Source organism: Bubalus bubalis, chromosome 10, assembly GCF_019923935.1.
Source record: "Bubalus bubalis isolate 160015118507 breed Murrah chromosome 10, NDDB_SH_1, whole genome shotgun sequence".
NCBI lineage: Eukaryota > Metazoa > Chordata > Mammalia > Artiodactyla > Bovidae > Bubalus > Bubalus bubalis.
Window position 1 is genome coordinate 104046249 of NC_059166.1, and position 22495 is coordinate 104068743.

General features: G+C 41.7%; 1 pseudogene; it reads left to right on the forward strand.

Annotated features, from left to right (window-relative positions):
- Positions 1–14156: 14156 nt before the first annotated feature.
- LOC102401831 overlaps positions 14157–22495 on the forward strand; it is a 75759-nt pseudogene continuing 67420 nt past the window's right edge.

A 22495-nucleotide genomic window follows, 5' to 3' on the forward strand; every position in this document is an offset into this window, starting at 1 on the left:
AGTGAATTATGAATAGTATTATTATAGTCTGCTCTTTAAAGTCTTATTATCAAATAACAGAAAAGATGTAACCATAACTTGGACAATTTAAACTTCTGAAAAGCTATTACTTCCCCAGTTCCAATGTTTCAAAGTTCTTCATAAAAGAATAATATCTGAAAACTAAGATAAGTAACATCCCCCAAACATGAAATCGTCAATCTATCAGAGTCTGAGCGTAAATACATAACTTTTTAATGTACAAGATGCAGTTAAAAATAACATGTTAGTTGTTCCTGTTGTTTATCAAACACATTCATTAGACTGATTAAAAGGGCAATACAAGAATAATTTTCTACAATATGCCAAATAATAGATGAAGTCTTACCTCCATTGCTAAAACTACCATCTGTTGGTCATAGTGATTCAGAAGATTGGGCATGAAGGCAGTGTTATAAGGCAAATCCTGGCACACCCTCAAGGTAATAGGCTCAAAGAAAATAAACTGTGCCTACCTGTATGGCCCACAAACATAGTCAAGGGCCACAGTTAAAAGATGATCCAACTCATAGCCACGCTTTCTCGATTGAATGGGATTCAGATGATCAGGCCTACTCAAGATGTATTTTAGATCTTTGTACACCTACAGGTCTCAGCTTGAAAGTACTTCTTCTATCTTACTGTTAAGTTCTTCAAACAGAATTACTCTGCACCGTCAGAGGTTTGTTAGCTTGGTCTCACAAAAGGCATTTGTTTTGGTTTCACAATATGGGAAAATGACATCATCTTGCCTCTTCTTTTCATTTTCTTACATCGGGTACCATGTGGCCAACGTGTCAAGTTGATCAACCACATTCCCAAACAACAGATTCCATCTTAGGAGAAGAGCTATTTCTTCCTTTGACTGAAATATCTGAAAAATAATTGAAAAAAAAATGGGTGAAATTAGCAATTTCCTCTTAAAATATTACAAGCTTGATATTAAAACTTTGATTAGCTCAGTAAAGTTGCAGGATACAAAATCACTATACAAAAATCAGTTGCGTTTCTACACACTAACAATCAGCTACTAGAAAGAGAAATTTTAAAATACTGCCTTTGGGACTTTCTGGTGGTCCAGTGATTAAAACTGCACACATCCACTGATGAGCTCCAGTGCACTCCCTGGTGGAGAACTAAAATTCCAAGTGCCAGGCGTGTGGCTAACAACAACAACAACGATCACAAACTTTGACTGCCTTACAGATAAAATACATGGATATTTCAGAAAAGATACGACAGTTTCTCTACCTTCTCATTCTTGCTATAGATATACAAGAGAATCCATAAACAGCATTTAAAGGAAAGCACTATTTCCTCCCTCAGTTGTTTATATAACATATAGTTTAATTTCCCATCTACAGTGGTAGTTTTTCATTTGTCACAAGACATAATTGATCCATTTTGAAAACCTTGCATGCTGCTGTCCTAAATTTTATTTAAATATCTGCCACACTTAATAACAAGTTATTTAAATGTTATTATATACGTTTTAATCATTACATGATTCAGCAGATGGTATCTGTGAAAGGTGTAAACTCTAAAGAAATCAAAAGATATGGATTGAAGCCTCTTTCCAACTATGTGAATCACTTAACTTCTCTGAGCTCAGAATTTTCCTTTCTAAAAACTGCACCTCCCTGTCAAAGATGTATGAGTGAATTATAAAATAATGCCCTCTATAAAAGGTAAAGCAACATCAAACTTTAGGTCGTTTTATTACTGAATGACAGCAGATACAAAGACTTACTTCTATCAACCAATACTGAACTGGCAAACAGAAGATTCTAAAAGTAGCATCAGGACATTTTCCCAACAATGCTTCATCCTTTTAGATAGTACAAAAATTCAGTACATAGATGGAGAAAACGTTTGACCAACAAATGCCTCATTATACACAGTCAGGCTGCAGAGAAGAGTCAACTCTAGAGAGTTACAGCATGGAATAGGAATGATTTCCAGTTAAGAGTTTCTACCAAGTTTCAGAGTTGGATTTGACACTGCCTTTCCTGGGGGCTTCCCTGGTGGCTCAGACGGTAAAGAATCCGCCTGCAATGCTAGAGACATGGGTTCGATCCCTGGGTTGGGAAGATTCCCTGGAGGAGGAAATGGCAACCCACTCCAGTATTCTTGCCTGGAGAATGCCATGGACAGAGGAGCCTGGCAGGCTACAGTCCGTGGGGTCGCGGAGAGTTGGATGCAACTTTCACATTCACTTTTTTTCTAGGGACAAAAATATGCATCTCTTTTGGGGCTGGAAGGGTAGGTAGAGCGGAAGGCAGGATTGGTAGGAAAAAAGCATATTCTAAAACTATCATACTTCCATTTGGTTTTGTAATGATGTTAAGTCTGCTTTTACTTTATTTTTGCTTCACAGATGTCAAATATTTCTGTTTGAAGTACACAACCTCAGCTGGGAAAACATGAGAAAGTCAGGTTCAGAAATTCTCAGAGACCCAGGTTAACAGGACAACTCAAATAGATATTAGGGCCTGTGACAGAGAACTTGAACCGTCTTGGCTAAAGCAGAGAAAGAAACTGTCCTTTGCGCACTACCAATGACAGGGACCTCTGCCTCCCAGGCTTTCATTACTGGGCAGAAAAAACTATTTGGAGAAAGTAAAGCCATGGCTGAATCTTGCCAATTTCTCCCCCAAGCATATGGTCTTGAGTAGAAGAAGAGAAAAGTAAAGTCTACAACCTTAGGAATTAGAGACACCGAAGTCACAAGCAACCTCTGCCCCAAACGTTTCATCTCTCTAATACGGAAATCTCTAAATCAGAAATATTTGTTAAAGCTTCTTGGCCTGCCATTTTCTTTCCTCCTTCAAGCTGGGCCCAGAAATGTGATGTCTGGCTATGGAAAAGAGATATTAAACACAGTCATGTATATTTAAGCTTAATTATCATGCAGCACGGTACCAATTATGCATATCATTACATGTGTCAAATAAGCCCTGAAAGCTTTATTTGGCTACAGTATCAAACATCCATAGAAGTTCCATTTTTGTAGTTTGCTCCTTATGCAGCATGTTCATCTGCTTGCAACTTAAAAAAAATTAAAGGGGACATTGCTCCCTACTGAATATGTGTATAACAATGAGAATTTCAAATTTTTCATTTAGACTATTATTCAAGCTGTATGGGTTCTAAATTTACGGTTCAAAGAAGATGACCACACAAAACTTGAGGCAGAAACAAGGTAATATTGAGTTTTTTAAACTAGATGAGAAACCCCCTTATACTTCTGTCTACTCTATTTTACTTGTTTTTCCCTCAGTTATTCCTTTTGCCTCATTTACAAACAATGCTTCTCACAGACTTACAAAAGTGCTTTCCTTTATGCACTTTAACATTCAAATTTCCATATATCCAAACATTTTTGTAAAATTATTGTTAGCCTGGGATAGGATAAAACCTTAATACATTAAGACTGTAGTTTACGATTATTAAGATAAATAAGAAAAAACAGTAGAATGCCATGAGACAAGAAGAAAAATAGGAACAGTAAAAATATTAAGGAATTCATATTTCTTCCAAATTAGAGGTTCCCTAATTTTAATGTGCAGTAGATTCATAGAAACCCCACGGGTCTAAGAAATCCAAACCTCTGGAAAATGAATGATATACATGCATTCTAATGATTATCTCTGTACTGTTACAAGTGATCTATAAGTTATATTTTGAGAAATGCTATCCTAAAATAGAATAACTTAAAACAGTACAGGATATTTGCACATAATTATGTGCTTAGCAAAAGTAATATATAAAATGAATTTTTTTAAAGCAGATAAAGAATACTACCTTAATAGAAAAATCGAAAAAGGACATAAATTTACAAATGGCCAACAAACATATGAAAAGATACTCAACTTTACTAATAAAAACATACAAACATGATATTTAACATTTTTGCCAATCAGATGAGCAAAGTAAGAATAACAGAACACAGTATAGGAGAGGGTGCAGAAAAAGGAATATATTCAACATTCCAACACATGGAAGTACTTTTTTTTTTTTTTTGGCTGTCCCACACGGCTTGCAGAATCTTAGTTCCCCAAACAAGGACTGAACCCGGGCCAGAGTAGTGGAGTGTCTAACCACTAGACCGCCAGGAAATTCTCCATTTTCAAATACTACTGGAGGAAAAGCAAACTAGTTGGTATTTCAAAAAAATAGCTATGGACATCAAAAGCCCTTAAAATGTATATAATTTGATTCAGCAGACCTATTCTACAATTTATGCTAAGAAAGTAAACACAAGTACACATGATGTATAACTGAAATGTTAGTACAAAAACCCAGAGACAATCTGAAAGTCTGCCAATATGGAATTGGTTAAACTAAGGTACAACCAACCTATAACACACTCACTAAAAATGATGAGCAGGATCTGTATATACTGACTTCAAAAGACAGTAACACTACAAAAACTGAAAAATAAAATTTTAAATGGTTTACAAAACAGCATATAGTCTCCCACTTCTGTCAAAAATATACATACACGGAACAGAATAAAACTACCTGAACTGTTTAAAAATACAATATTATAGGGACTTCCCTGGCAATCCAGTGATTAGGACTCCACACTTCTATGTCAGGGAGCTCGAATTTCATCACTGGTCAGGGAATTAAGGTCCCACAAGCTGCACAGCGTGGTCAAAAAACAAAAACAAAACAAAAAAGTAGTAAAGTATTATAAATGCTGCAATGTTATTTTAAAGTCCGTCGCATGTTATTATGTATGGGAACATTAAGTGCTAAATCTATGAATGTGTGCTGACAATACTACTACTTGAATCAACGATTTACTGGCTGTTGATTAAATAACAAGCCAAGGGACACAAAAATACCCTCCTACAGGCAGCAAGAAAAGCAAAAAAAAAAAAAGATGATAAATTTAGAATGGGTCAAAAATTGATTTTGAATACTGAAAAAAATCAGATCACCTCTCAGCTGAACCAAATATTATGCACAGTTAAAAAACAAAACTTTTGATATATATTCTAAGTTGCTTTTCAATAACATAATGAAATAAATGCTTCTAATCAGGATCACGTGAGTATGGATAGCAACAGTCCTTTTTCCTAAGAGAACCATCCTTGAAGAAGCTGTAAGTTTCAGAGGGGACACAGAAGATTGAGGAAACCAGGAAATACTGACAAAATACAGCAACTGATCACATAAAGGTTAAAAGATTGTTTGCATTCTTTTTGATATTATATCTTTTACTATAACAATCTGCAGAATCTCAGTTGAATAAAGGGAATTGGTGAATTAACTGGAGGGAAAAGTCTCAGGCGTCAAGGACCAGTAAAAAGTGAGGGGTCTGGCAACAGTTTTTCATGCCCTAACCCTGAGCGAAGACATTCACTTCTTTACAGAGCAATATATGTGGAAAACTAATTTCCAATTAAGTGACCTGATGACTATTTCATCAGAAAACAAAAAGGACTAGATACACTTAACCCTACATTTTAATTTTTATCAATGTGTAACATCAGGAATCTGATATTCCCCAATTTACCAGTTCTCTTTTGATGTTAAAAAGTAAAAGCCCCTAAAATAAGTTGAGTATTTGTCCTGAAGAGCAGCAATAAAGGGCATGCAATCTTGGAAGACTGTCTTCAGAGGCTGGCTACAAAGCCAGACCCAAAGAACTCAGGTGGGAAAAGCAAGAGATGGCAACTGTGAAGAGGAAAGAAAGCCGGCAGAATCCCAGAAGAGACAATGACAAAAGTGGGCCCTGGGGGCTCGTCAGCAAGGCCCTGCAACAAAAGATATTAGCAATTCTATTCCAATTCACACTTTCTGTACAGAAAGTGATTCCTTTCATCTTTCTCAGCTTAGATTTACTTATCTGGACACGCTATACATATACATAGCATTTTGCGTATCCAATTCACAAATTAAAGGTTGCCTCAAACACACTGGCTACAATGGGAACCGGAGGATATTCTTTTGTCTTCTTTCAGAGTTTTCCAAGACTGCATTATAAGGATTAGCAATCACTACCTCTGAAGCTTCTTCTCTCAAGGAAATCATCATCTTGTAAGAGAGCAAAGTACACACTGAGAGCATATCACTGCTCGAAGTGCTAGATTCCTTTTCCTAAAACTCATGTGGGTTTTGGCCTTTTGTTTTCCATATCTTGTTTAAAAAATAAATTCATTCTCAGGATACTGTTTTCTGGTTGCTAAAGTGTCAGTTCAGTTCAGTTGCTAAGTCGTGTCTGACTCTTTGCGACCCCATGAATCGCAGCACGCCAGGCCTCCCTGTCCATCACCAACTCATGCAGTTCACCCAAACCCAAGTCCATCGAGTTGGTGATGCCTTCCAGCCATCTCATCCTCTGTCGTCCCCTTCTCCTCCTGCCCCCAATCCCTCCCAGCATCAGAGTCTTTTCCAATGATTCAATTCTTCGCATGAGGTGGCCAAAGTACTGGAATTTCAGCTTTAGCATCATTCCTTCCAAAGAAATCCCAGGGCTGATCTCTGCTCCATCTTTAATTCATCAGAGAAGGCAATGGCAACCCACTCCAGTACTCTTGCCTGGAAAATCCCATGGGCGGAGGAGCCTGGTAGGCTGCCGTCGATGGGGTCGCACAGAGTGTCCCATGGACGGGGGAGCCTGGTGGGCTGCCGTCTATGGGGTCACACAGAGTTGGACACAACTGAAGTGACTTAGCAGCAGCATATTTAATTCATAGGGCCTAGATTCTTACTAATCTCAAGGTATCACTTTGCTACTTTATCTAATTTTTAAAGTCCATCTAGTCATCTACTGATTACAAAAGATAATCTAATCTTCCAGTGTGCTGAGTGATGGGGCTTAAGAAACTACAGGAAAAACAAAGTTCAAAACTAAAATGAATAGTAGGCATCAAAATCCAGTCCATCTTACAAATTATACATACTTTTAATACTAGAGAAAGCAGAAGCAGAAGATCTTTTAAAACTAAAAACAAAACTGGAAAGTTAAAAGATGGCCAGAGTCTGGACTTTAAAAAAAAAAAATCAGGCTGAAATTCCAGCCTCGTTTCCCTTTTCCATTAAAATGTGTTCAGAAAATGCTCTAATATCAAGCTCCTGATTTTTTTTTCCCCTTTAGCATGGCTGCATGTTTTAACTATAAAATTAGTTTAATGAGATAAACTTTGGGGACCAGGATTTTTTTTTTTAGGCCTCCTAGCCTAGTTGTTTGGAGAAGGCAATGGCACCCCACTCCAGTACCCTTGATTGGAAAATCCTGTGGATGGAGGAGCCTGGTAGGCTGCAGTCCATGAGGTCACAGAGTTGGACACAACTGAAGTGACTTAGCAGCAAAAACGTCATTCATAGCACATTCCTTGGATCCCCCCAAACTGTTGCTAGTTCTCAGCATAACAAATTGTAACTCAAAAATAGATTCATCATTTCTGATGCAACAGTCAGTTAAAACTAATTTCTACTCAAAGAGGAGTTGGTACTCTTCAAACATTCATTCCTAACCTTCTGGAAATGCCACTATTAAAAACCTTCACTTCTTTCCTCAAGACACTGTGACCCTTCTTCTCCCAAATCTATACTGAAAAATTCCTCTCATACATATTTAAAAGTCTTGCTTTTCATTTGCACTACTGCTCTTTTTGTGGGCAGTTGCAGCTTTAAACGTCTCTAATTCTAGAGATTTAGGGGTTAAAAAACGCTTGAAGCCAACACTGCTCTTCCCTGTGAAAGAAGGTAAAGATGCAGTAAGAACTGTTTCCTATCACATGTCTCCTGAAGAAAATAAAGTCAACAGCAGTCTAACATCAACAAACTAACATGCTCAGAATAAGTTTTCAGTATGAAATCTCATAGTTTTACTAACACATATGAAATTTAAGTCGGGGAGAGAGATTTTTTGCCTGTCAAGTGGGCAACAGAGGACTTACAGTGAGTTTAAAACCCCCTCTCTTTGCCCAATGATGACGCGCTCACAACACTGTGCTCTACAAAAAAAGAATGTGCACTTTACTATTTATCTTCCCCGGAGAAGGCAATGGCACCCCACTCCAGTACTATTGCCTGGAAAATCCCATTGACAGAGAGGCCTGGTAGGCTACAGTCCATGGGATCACTAAGAGTCAGACACGACTGAGCGACTTCACTTTCACTTTTCACTTTTATGCACTGGAGAAGGAAATGGCAACCCACTCCAGTGTTCTTGCCTGGAGAATCCCAGGGACGGGGGAGCCTGGTGGGCTGCCGTCTATGGGGTAGCACAGAGTTGGACACAACTGAAGTGACTTGGCGGCAGCAGCAGCAAGCCTCCCTACTTCAAATATCTCAATCATGGCTGGGGATCTCTCTAGAAAAATCCACCTAAATGTTCAAAGCACAAAATAAAGCTCAGAGGAATACAGTACCTAAGATGAAAAAAGGGATGAAAGAACTTAAAAGTCCTTTCTTCCTCTATTAATAGGGCACTGGTAGATTTAGGAGAGATGTAGAGGCAGGGAATATTAGTGGATGCGAAAAATAAAAAAGAAAAAACGGAGGAGGAGGAAAGAGAAGGTAAGACGATAGGCTTTACTAATTGTTGAGGTCCTTTAACGGACCGGAACCTGGTGGTCCGGAGTCGACGATAAGAAAGTAAAGGAGAGAAAGAGGCTGATATTCCTTGGTTTACGCAGAAAGCCAATAAAGCCCCTGGCACGGGGCTCTCTCAGTTCACGGAGGCCTCAGGCCCCTCTCGATGCGGTGAAGGCACATAGCGCCTTCTCGAGAGGGTCTTAGAAGCCCGGGCAGAAAAGTGAATTCAGAGGGCCTCTGTGCTCCAAAGAAATAGCCTGATAGAGAAAAAGAAAGACACAGGGACCAGAGCTCTGATGGAGCAAAGGTGTTTTGATTAACATGGTGTGGGCATATAGACTGTCTTACAAGGTAGTTATTCTCAGCAAAGATAAAGATTAAAATTCCAGACTTACAAAACACAGGCGATCCATATTAAAGATAGAGAGAGTTGTAAACAATCACTTTTACCATATGGTTCACAAGAAGGAAGAGGGTACTTACCTCCGTATAGAAAATCTAGTGAAGGAAATGCCTGGATTCCTCAGCCCCTGGGAGAGGCTTGCCTCTCCTCTTAATTCCTGAGTATTTAGGAATTAGTAAGGAACAGAGAATTTCTGACAGATCCAAAACAGCACACAGGAAGCCTCCTGTTAAATGCTTCCTGAAAACTAATTACCTTATTTTCCTGACATTTCAAAGCATTTGGGGGGAGGGGGGTAGAGGAGGAACCTCTTATTTCACTAAATAAAAGGCAACACTGTAAGAAGAACTGCATCTTAATTATCTTTTATTTTCAGCGACATCCTTGCAAGCCTGCCCACTTAAACTTTTACATCACTTTCCTATCTTATTACCTCTATGTTGTGGTTTGGTACTTCAAACAAACACTTTTTTTCCCCTTCTTCTTATGGAGTAAAAAGATGGTATTGATTTGCTTAAAAGTACCGATGAGGGGGAAAAAAAGGATGGAGGGAAATCATTATCTTGAGGAGTAAATGGTTCTTAATAACAGAACTACGGATTTATCCATCCCTTTGACTGTTAGCATGCCACTAAAGGCTAAAAGAAGGCTCAAGAGGGAGGTTAACATCCCCCTCGTCAAGTGTTTGTTTCCTTGCTCCTGCGGTATTGGCTTTGCCAAGTAACCCAATTCCCGTACATAAACGTTACAGGTCTCTCCAAACTACTTCTATAAAATAAGATATTGTTTGACCAATCTTATCGAGCAGTCATTTATTTCTATAGCTGCTGGTCTGCTCTGCTGCTCTGTCTGCCTACATTCAGAAGGGAACAAAAATTCAAAATTTCATTTATTCTGGGCCCAGAACCAGACCTTTTGTCCTTCCTAGATATTTTGCAACTTCGAGTTGACTCCTCTGCCTAAATTAGTGGCATATGCTTTTGTTCTTTTAAGAAAGAAAGAAAGAAAAAACCACCCCTTATTCTCTTATTGAGGAAGGCAACTAATTCTGAAAAAGGCCTCTAGGAAGATGTTAAAATGTCTTGAAATGTTTAACAGAACCTTATTTCAGAGGCTATGGATGAACCTCCCCGAGGTACCCCAGGGCAAACACACGGAGCGTCCAAGGGGGCAGAGGGGAAAGCCTCGAGGAGGCATATGCAGACTTTGCAAAACTGATGGGAGGGAGGAGAGGGGACAACTTTCAGGACTAGAAACAGGAAGCAGTCCAGATGCTGCGATGCCGCCCGCACCCCCGCACCCAGCCCTCCGTGCATCGTCCCCCCGGCAAGCAGCCGCGTGCTCCACCCACAGCCCCCAGTGGCCGGGAGCGCCACACGCCCCTGCGGCGCCGACCGAGCCCCAGGGCTGGGCCGAGGGCAGCGTGCAGGGAGCGCGGGCCACACTCGAACAGGTTGCTCGGCGCAGATTCGGGACCGAGAGGGTTAATCCAGTCCGCGCGCACAGTCCGCCCAGCGCCAAACTCGGGCTCCCCCGCCGGCCCGCCACCCACCCCGAGAAAGCCCGGAGACACCCCTCCACAGCACAGCGCCCAAGGCTTTTGTTTTGTCGGAGACGAGAATAACGATCCTTGAGGAGGAGGTGCCACAGCTGCTCGTGGCTCTTCGGCACAGGCTTAGACCGAGGAGCGGGCAGCCGCCGCGGCACCTCCTCATTCCCCACTCCCAAGTCCTTTTCCCGCTGAGCAGGACGGGAAGGGGCCTGCACGACCCGGGGCTCACCTCACACATCGGGGCCGGGCTCCCGGGGGGCTGCGGCGCCGGCCGGGGGCGGCCGCAGGTCCCTCAGGTAAACAGAGCCAGCGAAGACCACCAGCGTGCGCCTCCGAGCGACCGAGAGCTTTCGCGATGGCCGCGGCACATGCGCACGCACGTACGGCGCAGGCGCGCTGCGCACGCTCGGCCGAGCGCTCCTATTTTGAGCCCAGCTTCTGGATACCCGTCTGCAGGTTTCGTTGCTCTTGACCTCGCGCCGAGGCTGATGCCCGGCCCTGTCCTGCTCCGGCGGAGTCGTTCCGCGCTCTGGAAGCTTTTCTTAAATGCCCTCAGTCCCCTTTGCAAAGCTCTCCCTCCCTTCCCTGCTGAGACAGTGCAGCGACTCTCATCACTCAAGCCTGGAACGCTATTATTGAGAGACCACCAAAACCTGTTTGAGAACCAGCGTGCCCCCTGGGAACCCGGGGATTGGAATTGATTAAGAGGCGGGTGCTGAGAGTGGTACTGGGTGCAGATAGAGGTAGTCAGCTTTCATATTGCAGAGCTCCAGGCTGAAGCAGCAGAGCAGATACCCTCTTTACCAACACCCACTTTAGTGAGCAGGTGGGGCTTGAGGTTATTGGTGACATGCCCCATCTTCTGTTCTTTGAGAAATGTTTCTTCTCTCTTTTTCTTCGTAAGTGATTTTATTTTTTTCTACCTAAGCTATTTCAGAACTTAAAGATTCCTTAGAAATCATCTAAACCTAACCTCTCATTATTCAGACGTGGAAAAGAATGGTCCAGAAAGGTTAAAAAGACTTAGCCAAAGCCAGGCAGCGTTTTAAGGGCTGAGTCTGGATTCACTCATTCCAAGCCAAAGCTGTTACCTTTGCCTCTATCATTTTACCTACCTTCCTTTCTCTTCCTTTCCCTCCCTTTTCAACCTAGACTTCACAGGCATCATTTTGTTCTATGGTAGCACACAGGACTTAAAGAAATACTTTGATCTTGTAGCATAGTATGACTGTACTTAAGGTTCTTCAACTGTACACTTGGTTAAAATGGTGTATTTTAGTATGATCTTCTGTCTGAATCTTTGCCACCCCATGTTAGGAGACTGACCAAAAACAGCTATATAATCTGTGGTTTGTCCAAACCCTTGGGACACATCTCTGTGGCCTCTTTAATTATAGGCAACTATTTTATACAAAGAAAAGTGGAAGTGTTAGTCCCTCAGTCGTGTCCGACTCTTTGTGAGTGATCCAATGGACTGTAGCCCACCAGGTTCCTCTGTCCATGGACTTCTCCAGGCAAGAATACTGAAGTGGGTTGCCATTCCCTTCTCCAGGGGATCTTCCCGACCCAGGGATGGAACCCAGGTCTCCTGCATTGCAGCCAGATTCTTTACTGTTTGAGCCACCAGTGAAACAATCTGTTTTGAAGATGCTCCCTAAATGACAATAAATACTGAGCTTAGACAGTCATAAATATCGTTTAATGTCAGAAGATGAGCTATGCGAATTGCACCATAAAGGGGATCTGAAATGACATTTTCAATTTCGTTAATAAATACTAATGCAGTAATACTTTCTAAAAAAAAAATAACATTGATCCATAGGCTGATTCTTATCAAGTCATTGTGTCTTGTGGAGCCAACACTGCCTCTACTGAAGGTGAGTGAAGCAGCTAAGAGCATTTATGAAAAGCAGTATAGACCTGCTTCGGGTACTTCTAGATCCCTTGTACCTTCAGATCCTCTAGAGATGTGCTGCTCTCGCATTTTTATGCAATTTACACATGGTCTTGTGAAAACTGTCAGGCATAGAACATATCTTGGCTCCTAGTGGGAGGTGGGAATGATGTAGAAATTATCGTTGAATGTATCAACATGATCACATCTCAGAAATAGACCACTGAGTGAAAGAAGCGAACTACAAAGTATGTAAATTATGATAGCTCTTTAAAACAGTCACACTGTTTACAAGGCCAAACATGTATATATAATAAGCAAAAAAAGTGGACAAGTAGGCAGCACACTAAATTTTATGACAGTGGATGCTTCTAGGCAGGCAGGGTGGGAAATGAGATCTGGGCAGCATGTAAAACAGGCTTCAACTCTTAATCACACACATGAAGCAAAATGTTAACATTTTAAAAAATCTCTGCAGGGAGAAAAGGGTGTTTCTTAGGCAAGTCTGTAAACTTTTCTTTATGGTTGAAATGTTTCCTTTAAAAATAATGTTGAGGGGCTTCCCTGGTGGTCCAGTAACTAAGATTCCACCCTCCCAATGCAGAGGACCTAGGTTTAATCCCTGGTCTGGGAACTAGTGAAAGACAGGGAAGCCTGGAGTGCTGCAGTTGATGGGGTTTCAGAGTCACACACGACTTAGCGACTGAAGAACAACTGGGAACTAGATTCCACAAACTGCAACTAAAGATCCAAGATCTTGTGTGCTGCAACTAAGATCCAGTGCAGCCAAATAAATATTTTTAAAAGGAATTAAAAAAAATTAAATGAAAGTAATGTTAAATTTTCAAGGACATTGAGCCAATGTGCTCACCGTGAACACAATGTGAATGGTGGTGTTCACTGGGGGATCAGCAGTCACACTGATGAAGGGCTGAACAAGGAGAGGTCCAGAGGATGCTAGTTAAGAGGATCAATGAAAGGGACCTTATTTTCAGGGATAAAAATATTCAGATCTAACAGGGATAAAGTGTCGGGCTCTCTTTAATCCCATCTTTCTTTCATTCAATGTTATAACCACCAATAGAAAGTCTTTAGGGCTTCCCTGGTAGCTCAGGAACTTCACCGAGACCCAACACTCTCCCAGGGAGTTGTTAAAACTGGTCTCTTTCTGGATGAACCCATTTTGAAACCATCCATGTTAACCGGTAATACATGGTAATTCAGTATTGCATCTACTTACCTCCCCCAGGCCTCCACCCCTGCAAAAGTCTTTGTTTATTCATTTTACGTACAACCTGATCATAAAACATACAACCATACTTAAAACCACTGGGATGGAATTCAGACACCATAAGTTTCAGTTTGGCCACTTACTGAGCCTTTGTCAACTCTAAAGAAAGCAGCAACCTCTATGAGCTTTACTTTTCATTTTCTTTTAAACGGGAGATATACGAATGCTGCCTATTTCAAAACAATGAAACAATATAAACATAGGGTTTACATTTATTTACCTTGGAAGAGAGTACATTTTTATGTATTTTAGAGAACGTGAGATAATGAGAAAAGTCTTCTTTTTTGAATTTGGTTAGCTGCTGCCCATAAGAACTGTTTTACACTTCCCAGATGTCCCTTCTGAAATGTTGTTTTTCTCCAGCATTAGTTTATAGTTCTATACCAGTAGTTATTTCTACATTGTACTTTCAAATCCTCCTCATTAGATTTCTTTTTTTTATTCTTGCATTCTCACTCTGCCTCTCATTACATGGTAGATGCTTCATAAATTTCATTAATGAAATTAGACCAGATTGAAAAATTCCCCAAATTTGGAGTTATCCTTATTCAGGCATGCCATCTGCTGGTTCCCTGGTGTATCTGTTAGTCGGCCTGAATTCCTTAATCCAATCAAGTACAATTCATGTGGAAGCATTGCTGAGTTTGTGTGTTGGGCAATTTTCCCACGTTCTTTCACTTCCTGTGTGCAGGTGCTATTCTTTCATTGAACCTCTCCAGAATTGTTTTTCCTGCAACCTTCTTTTACCTGTTGGCCACTCTAAAAACCCGGAGAAACGGAGTTTACGTTTCAGAACCCCGGTGTGACCAGAACGATATAACTGGGCATGCTCAGTAGGTTGGCCTGATTTGGAACATACTTACAGCTTGAAAGGGGGCATTTAATGCTGTTTGTTTCAGGATTGGCTGCATATTCGTCCTGGCACTCTATTGAGAGATGGCAGCCTTTCCCACCCTCTGGGCCCTCCCACTTTTCCATTTTGTCCCCGTGCCCAAATTTGGAGCCAGCCCTCCAGGATCTCCCAGCCAATCAAGAGACCACACATTGTTGCCTAAGAGACCCCGGATGCCAGCGAAAAGATGTATAGGTAGTGATTGGCCTACTGGAAGGGGTGGGGGCTAGACGGAGTCACAGAAACAGGAGCTATGGCAACACCAGCGCTAGAGGCTTGAGGAGAAAGACTTGAAGAGAAAGCCTTAAAGAGGTGAGAGCAGTGATCGCTGCATGAAAAAGATGGAGACTCTTTTGAGAGCTCTTCTCTCAGGTCCTCCTGGGCTTCTCACGAGGCTTGGCAGTGACCCCGGGAATTACATTTTGCTGTGTATTAGCAGTTAAATGACCAGGTGCATCGTATATATGAAATTAACAACCAACAAATAATTACTTCTGTGCTTATCAAAGCACTAGGTCTTTGCATTGTCTTATAGTTTCTCTTTGTTTCCCGGAGTTCACTGAGACTCACGTCCATCGAGTCAGTGATGCCATCCAGCCATCTCATCCTCTGTCGTCCCCTTCTCCTCTTGCCCCCAATCCCTCCCAGCATCAGAGTCTTTTCCAATGAGTCAACTCTTCGCATGAGGTGGCCAAAGTACTGGAGTTTCAACTTGAGCATCATTCCTTCCAAAGAAATCCCAGGGCTGATCTCCTTCAGAATGGACTGGTTGGATCTCCTTGCAGTCCAAGGGACTCTCAAGAGTCTTCTCCAACACCACAGTTCAAAAGCATCCATTCTTCGGTGCTCAGCCTTCTTCACAGTCCAACTCTCACATCCGTACCCTATTTCCTGATCATTTCCTGGCAATCTCTATTTCCTTCTCTGATGATACTGCAGCGTACAATGGGTGAGCTGTGTGTTAGTGGAGAAACTCAACCGTGTTCTGCTCTGTAAACGCCAAATAAAAACCCGATTATCCTGAGTCTAACCCCAATGTTCGGTTCCTAATGTTGAGTTGTACCTTCTTTGCCACTAGCTTTAATCCTTAAACCACCTCACCTCCACTATTGTGTTCATTCATTCCGCTGATTGAGACAAGGTTTTATTGAGCACCTACTGTGTACTACTGAGTTTAGGATTCAGGTGAGCACATTCAGAAAACCACATTAGCAGAGAAGCACCAGTTTTGTACCACATTCTCTGATCTGAAGTTCAGTGTGTCTGTACAGATAGTGCATGAAGGGAGAGGAAGGAGGATGAACCAAAAAGGTAAATTCATGGTGCACCTAGATCAGCATGCTAAGGATTCTGTAGCCATTACTGAGTCTCTGAAGGTTTTTGAGCTGACAAATGACAAACAGACCTTTAAAAAAATACTTCCCTGAATAGAGTAGTGGTTAGCCAAAGTTGGGGAGGAGGGAAGTGTGGAGATATTGATCAAAGGGTACAAACCTTCAGTTATAAAAGGAATAAGTTCTAGAGACCTTATGTACAGCATGGTGACTATGTGGTGATGGTGGTGGTAGTTTAGTCGCTAAGTTGTGTCCCACTCTTGCAACCCCATGGACTGTAGCCCACCAGGTTCCTCTGTCCATGGGATTCTCCAGGCAAGAACACTGGAGTGGGTTGCCATTAACTTCTTCAGGGGATCTTCCTGCCCAGGGATCATGGTGACTATAGTTAATAATAATATATTATATACTTGAAATTTACTAGAAGAGTAGATCTCAAGGGTAATCACACACACAGAAGCACACACATGCACACACACGCACACATGCACACACACACAGTAACTATGGGAGGTGATGGATATGTTACATAGTTTGATTGTGGTAAGCATCCCACAATGTGTACATATACTAAAACATCACCTTAAATATATACATTTTTTTTGTTAAAAAAAACCCTCTTGTAGTAGACTGTAATCTCCATTACAGGCAAGACTTGTCTTTATACCTGTAATACAGACCTAATAAGTCTTTAGTGAAGTTGTGCAATGGTGACAGTGTGAAGAATGGCTTTGAAGATGGGATTGGAGGTGTGTTACCACTGGAACTTGACCAGAGGACCTAGCCTTGCCTTTAAGCATGACACTAGAAGCACACACTGGGGGTAAGGGCCAGAAGCCCTTTTTCTTCCCCTTTATCCAAAGAAAAATTAAAGGGGAACATGCAAGGACAGCCATTAAGGGGGAAAGAGGTCATGAAAAAACAACAGCCAGGTTTGTATGTAGAAGGAGGGAAGGCAACTTGCTTTGTCTTGTAATTTTTTGGTATGTTGTATGAAAGCGTCTGAGTGGTCTATACTGTGAACCAGTGTGGACATGCAGATATGCACACTGCCCATCTTCTAGAGTGGACAGAGGAAAAAAACTGTAAAAGGATAATGACAAAAACCAGGGCAGGATACCTCCATATGCCTGCTTCAGGAAGACTATTACCAAGAGGGCTCTTTTGCTCAGCCAGGCCCATCTCCTGAAAACCAAACTTTACTCAAATTGATTTGAAAAAAAAAGCCTAATTCAAATGATTTCTAGCTCTGAAGAACCAGGAAGGAAAAAAAAAAAAAAACAAAAAAAACAGCAAAACCTTAGGGAGGACCTGGAAAAACTACTTTGTCTTAATCAGAAATCGTGCTTAGAATCAGTCAGATTGTTTTCTACTCAAACTGGGAAAAGAGAGTTTCTGAGCTTACAACAGAAGGTTTTAACCTGGTATAAGCAAAATGTAATGTTAATATGCGGAGAAGGCAATGGCACCCCACTCCAGTACTTTGCCTGGAAAATCCCATGGATGGAGGAGCTTGGTAGGCTTCAGTCCATGGGGTCACTAAGAGTCGGACACGACTGAGTGACTTCCCTTTCACTTTTCACTTTCATGCATTGGAGAAGGAAATGGCAGCCCACTCCAGTGTTCTTGCCTGGAGAATCCCAGGGACGGGGGAGCCTGGTGGCTGCCGTCTGTAGGATCACACAGAGTTGGACACGACTGAAGTGACTTAGCAGCAGCAGCAGCAATGTTAATATGAATTTTTCTAGGGAGAAGATTCATAGTTTTCATCATATCCTCAAAGAGTTTTATAGGCCTGAAAAAAATAAAATAAAAGATGGAAAACAATTGGTTTAAGGAATTCCCTGGCAGTCCAGAGGTTAGGACTCTGTATGTTCATTGCCGAGGACCAGGGTCAATCCCTGGTTGGGGACTAAGATTTTGCAAGCCGAGTGGCTTAGCCTAAACAGATAAATAAAAATTGTTGTGTACACACAACTTCAATCAATTTAAATAGAAGAAACATCAACCATGAATAAATAGCAATAAAAAAGGAAATATGTGATTTTTAACTGAGCAGATCTAGACTCAGTGACCATGCTTTATATATTTGCCTGCTCATGTGTATTTTTATAGCAGCCAATTAATAATACTGTAATGAAATCATTTCTTACATCTTTGCAACTTAGCTGTTAGGAGCTAAGAATGTGAGGGCTCATCTGAACCTCCTTTATTTCCCCTTATTCCAGTGGAGTGGTATCAGCAGGCAACTGCAGGAAGACATTATCTATGGTTTAAAACCCTGAGGTTTTAAAACTATTGGCTTTCTCTTCAGCTCTAATTTAAACCTGAGAGGGAATATTACATGTCAAGTGAGAGTCACAAAATTTCAGATCTAGCATTTGGGGGAATCCTCTGTAAGTCCAAAACTAACGGTTAATTAAAAAATATATATTGTTTTTATTTATTTGGCTGTGCCAGGTCTTAGTTGTGGCATGTGGATCAAAATATTGTCTGGGTGAATTCCCTGGTGGTCCAGGGGACCTGGGTTCTATCCCTGGTCAGGGAACTACATCCCACATGCCCTAACAAAGACCTGGCTCAGCCAGATAAATAAATAAAAAGAAATCTTTTTTTAAATTGTCTTATATTTGTTGCTATACTTTTTGGAGCCCTGGGTCAGGCAGGCAAATCCTGTGCAGGCTCCAACTCAGCACCACTGCTTTGGATCTGAAACATACCTTCAGAGAGGAAGAAGGCACAAACAAACAGAAACACTGAAGCTATATACTGAAAAATGCCATCCATCTGCTTTAAATATTTTTACCTTAAAATATTTTGTTGTGCCCCCTTCAAGGAGAGGCTTTGAAGAACTCTGGAAATAACAGGAAGTTCTAAGAAAGTCTGTGGTGATGCTATTTTTTTTTTTAAACTTTTTATTTTGTGTTGGAGTATAACCAATTAACAGTGTTGTGGTAGTTTCACATGAACAATGAAGGGTCTCACCCATACATATACATGTATCCATTCTCCCCCAGCCAGGCTGCCATTGAGCACAGTTCCTTGTGCTATATCATGGGTCCCTGTTGGTTATCCATTTTAAGTATAGCAGTGTGTACCTGCCCAAGTCAATCCTAAAGGAGATCAGTTCTGAATATTCATTGGAAGGACTGATGCTGAAGCTGAAGCTCCAATTCTTTGGCCACTTGATGCGAAGAGCCCACGCATTAGAAAAGACCCTGATGCTGGGAAAGATTGAAGGCAGGAGGAGAAGGGGATGCCAGAGGACGAGATGGTTGGATGGCATAACTGACTCAATGGACATGAGTTTGAGTAACCTCCGGGAGATGGGAAAGGACAGGGAAGCCTGGCATGCTGCAGTCCATGGAGTTAGTCGGACATGACTGAGTGACTACTTGCAAAAAGTTTCAAAGCTAGTAAGTTTTAGAGCCAGGATCCAAACTGTGTAATGTAAAAAGTTTTGGTTGCAAACAACAGAAATAGATTCTAGCTAATGTGTGTGTGCTGTGTGCTTAGTCGCTCAGTTGTTTCCAACTCTTTGTCGCCCGCCAGGCTCCTCCGTCCATGGGGATTCTCCAGCCAAGAATGCTGGAGTGGGTTGCCATGCCCTCCTCCAAGGACTCTTCCCAACCCAGGGATCGAATTCAGGTCTCCCGCACTGCAGGCAGATTCCTTACCATCTGAGCCACCAGGGATGCCCCTACAAGAAGGGTCTTCTAGCTAATGTAGGTGAAATTTATTGAAGGCTATCAGGTGGCCCACAAAATGGATAAGAAAGGACATGCATGCATGCTAAGTTGCTTCAGTCGTGTCTGATTCTTTGTGACCCTGTGGACCATAGCCCACCAGGGTCCTCTGTCCCAGGGATTCTCCAGGCAAGAATACTGGAGTGGGCTGCCATGGCCTCCTCCAGGGGATCTTCCTGGCCCAGGGATCAAACCTGCATCTCTTCTGTCTCCAGAATTGGCAGGCAGATTCTTTACCACTAGCACCACCAAGGAAGCCCCTCCAAGAAGAGTCTAAGAACAGCTTAACAGTCTACTCAGAGCATCTATGGTACTTTGAATGATCACCTTGGCTGTAAAGCAAGGATAAGCCAGCATCAGTTACCTGGCCTAGCTTAGTCTTATGACTGGGCAAGGGGAGGCCACCTCGATTAACCAACCCAGCAGACCCTAAACACTGAGGGAAAAGTAATCCCTCGTGGAAATTAGAGTGCTTTAATCCAATGAAGACATACATAGGGACTTCCCTGGCTGTCCAATGGTTAGAATTGGATCATAAAGAAGGTTGAGCATTGAAGAATCGATGCCTTTTAATTGTGGTACTGGAGAAGACCTTTGAGACTCCCTTGGACAGCAAGGAGATCAAATGAGTCCATCCTAAAGGAAATCAACCCTGAATATTCATTGGGAGGACTGATGCTGCAGCTGAAGCTCCAGAACTTTGGCCACCTGATGCAAAGAGCCGACTCCTTGGAAAAGACCCCGATGCTGGCAAAGATTGAAGGCAGGAGGAGAAGGGAGGCAAAAGAGGATGAGATGGTTGGATGGCATCACGAACTCAATGGACATGAGTCTGAGCAAACTTGGAGATAGTGAAGGACAGGGAAGCCTGGTGTACTTCAGTCCATGGAGTTGCAAAGAGCTGGGCACAACTTAGTGACTGAACAACAGCAGTCATGGTTAAGACTCAACATTTCCAATACAAGGGATGTGAGTTCATCTCCGGTGGGAGAACTGAGATCCCACATGCCGTGAGGCCACAAAAATGAAGGCAGACATATACAGTACTGGGTGTACTGTATATTTTCCCCAGTGTATTTTTCTCAATAAACCCAAATCTGTCCATATATAAATTCTTGGCCTTGTCCATTGTACTATTCTACTTCTTAAACATGGTAGCAAGCTAGAGCCCTTGTTAGCTAGATGTCAGAAAGTTAACAGAGGAAGAAGGAGGTCACAAGGGACAAAATGGAGTAGATCAGATTGCACAGTGATTTTATAAATACTTCTTTCTGACCAATATGGTATGTTCTTAGCTAAGAGTGATTCTGATTTTTCCCGCTTGGTCCAATGAAAATCAAACAGAGTTAAACAGACCTGGGTCTGATTCTCTGTTTCACCACCTACTGTCTGTATAACTCTGGGCAAAGCAAAGTGAGCCTCATTTTCTTCATCTGTAAAATAAGCTAAAACCCACCACCTTACCATATTGTTATGGGTTTAACTGAGCAAACCTGTTAAGTGCCTGACATATAAAATACTCCCAGTAAATGTCACTCTCCCCCTAGTCCCTGTCCCAGTGTACTGAAAAAGATTATATGGTATTAGTATTTTTAGTATTCTGAAGATTGTATGATTCATTTCTTCTGAAGACATAGTTTTTCTTACAGAAGAATATCCAGTTATTTCATGATGGCATTTGCACCTCCAAAAAACACAAATGGTCCCAAAATGCAGACAAAGATGAGTACCTGGACACCCCTAAACCATCAGCTTTTGAATGACCGGGTGAGTAATAAGAACTATTGTATTAGTTGAAATCATACTTTGAAGGGAAAAAAAGCATTAAAATTTTGGTAATCAAAACATGAACAGGAATTGCTTAGGATTGTATAGTGGATAAAAAAAAAAAAAAAAAACCAAAAAACAAAATGAAGGATTTCTTCAAAAATTTTAATTGAAAAAAACTGAAATACATTTAGAACAAAAATAAAGAAAACTTTAATTGAGCCCCAGTTACCTGGCCAGAGTTGGCAAGAGATACAAAGTTCCTGCTTAGAAAGAAAGATCTTAGGGACTTCCCTGGTGGTCCAGTGGCTAAGACTCTTTGCTCCCAGGGCTGGGGCCCAGGTTCTATCACTGGCCAGGAAATTCAATCCCACATACTGCAACTAAAGACCTTGTGTGCTGCAACTAAGACCCAGCACAGCCAAATAAATTAATAAACATTTTTTAAAGATTTAGGAGATGAGAAGGAAGAGTGTCTACCAGCTCCCCTTCACCTCCATATCCAACTGGTTTTCAGGTTCTGTGAGTCTTCCTCCGAGGTCTCTTCATCCAGACCCCTTTTCTCCTTTGACTTGTGCACATCCAGCTCCACGTTCTCAGTTCACACACTCACCCCCCTTTGCCTGGCACATTGCAGTAACCCCTCAGCTGGTTTCACTGTCTCTAATCCATCCTCTATTCTGGTCCCAGAATGATCTTTCTAAAGTACCAAACTAATCCTATGAAGCAAGAGATAACAGACTGTTCCAAAGAATAAATTCCACCCTACCCACCATGCATAGCACTGAGGACCCCTTCATGTGTGTTAGTCACCGAGTCATGTCCGACTCTTGGAGACCCCATGGACTATAGCTGGCCAGGCTCCTCTGTCTGTGGGATTCTCCAGGCAAGAATACTGGAGTAGGTTGCCATGACCTCCTCCAAGGGATCTTCATGACCCACGGATCGAACCCAGTGTCCTTTATATCACCTGCATTAGCAAGTGAGTTTTCTTTTTTTAATTTATTTGGTTGCAATTTTGTTGAAGCATGTGAACCCTTAG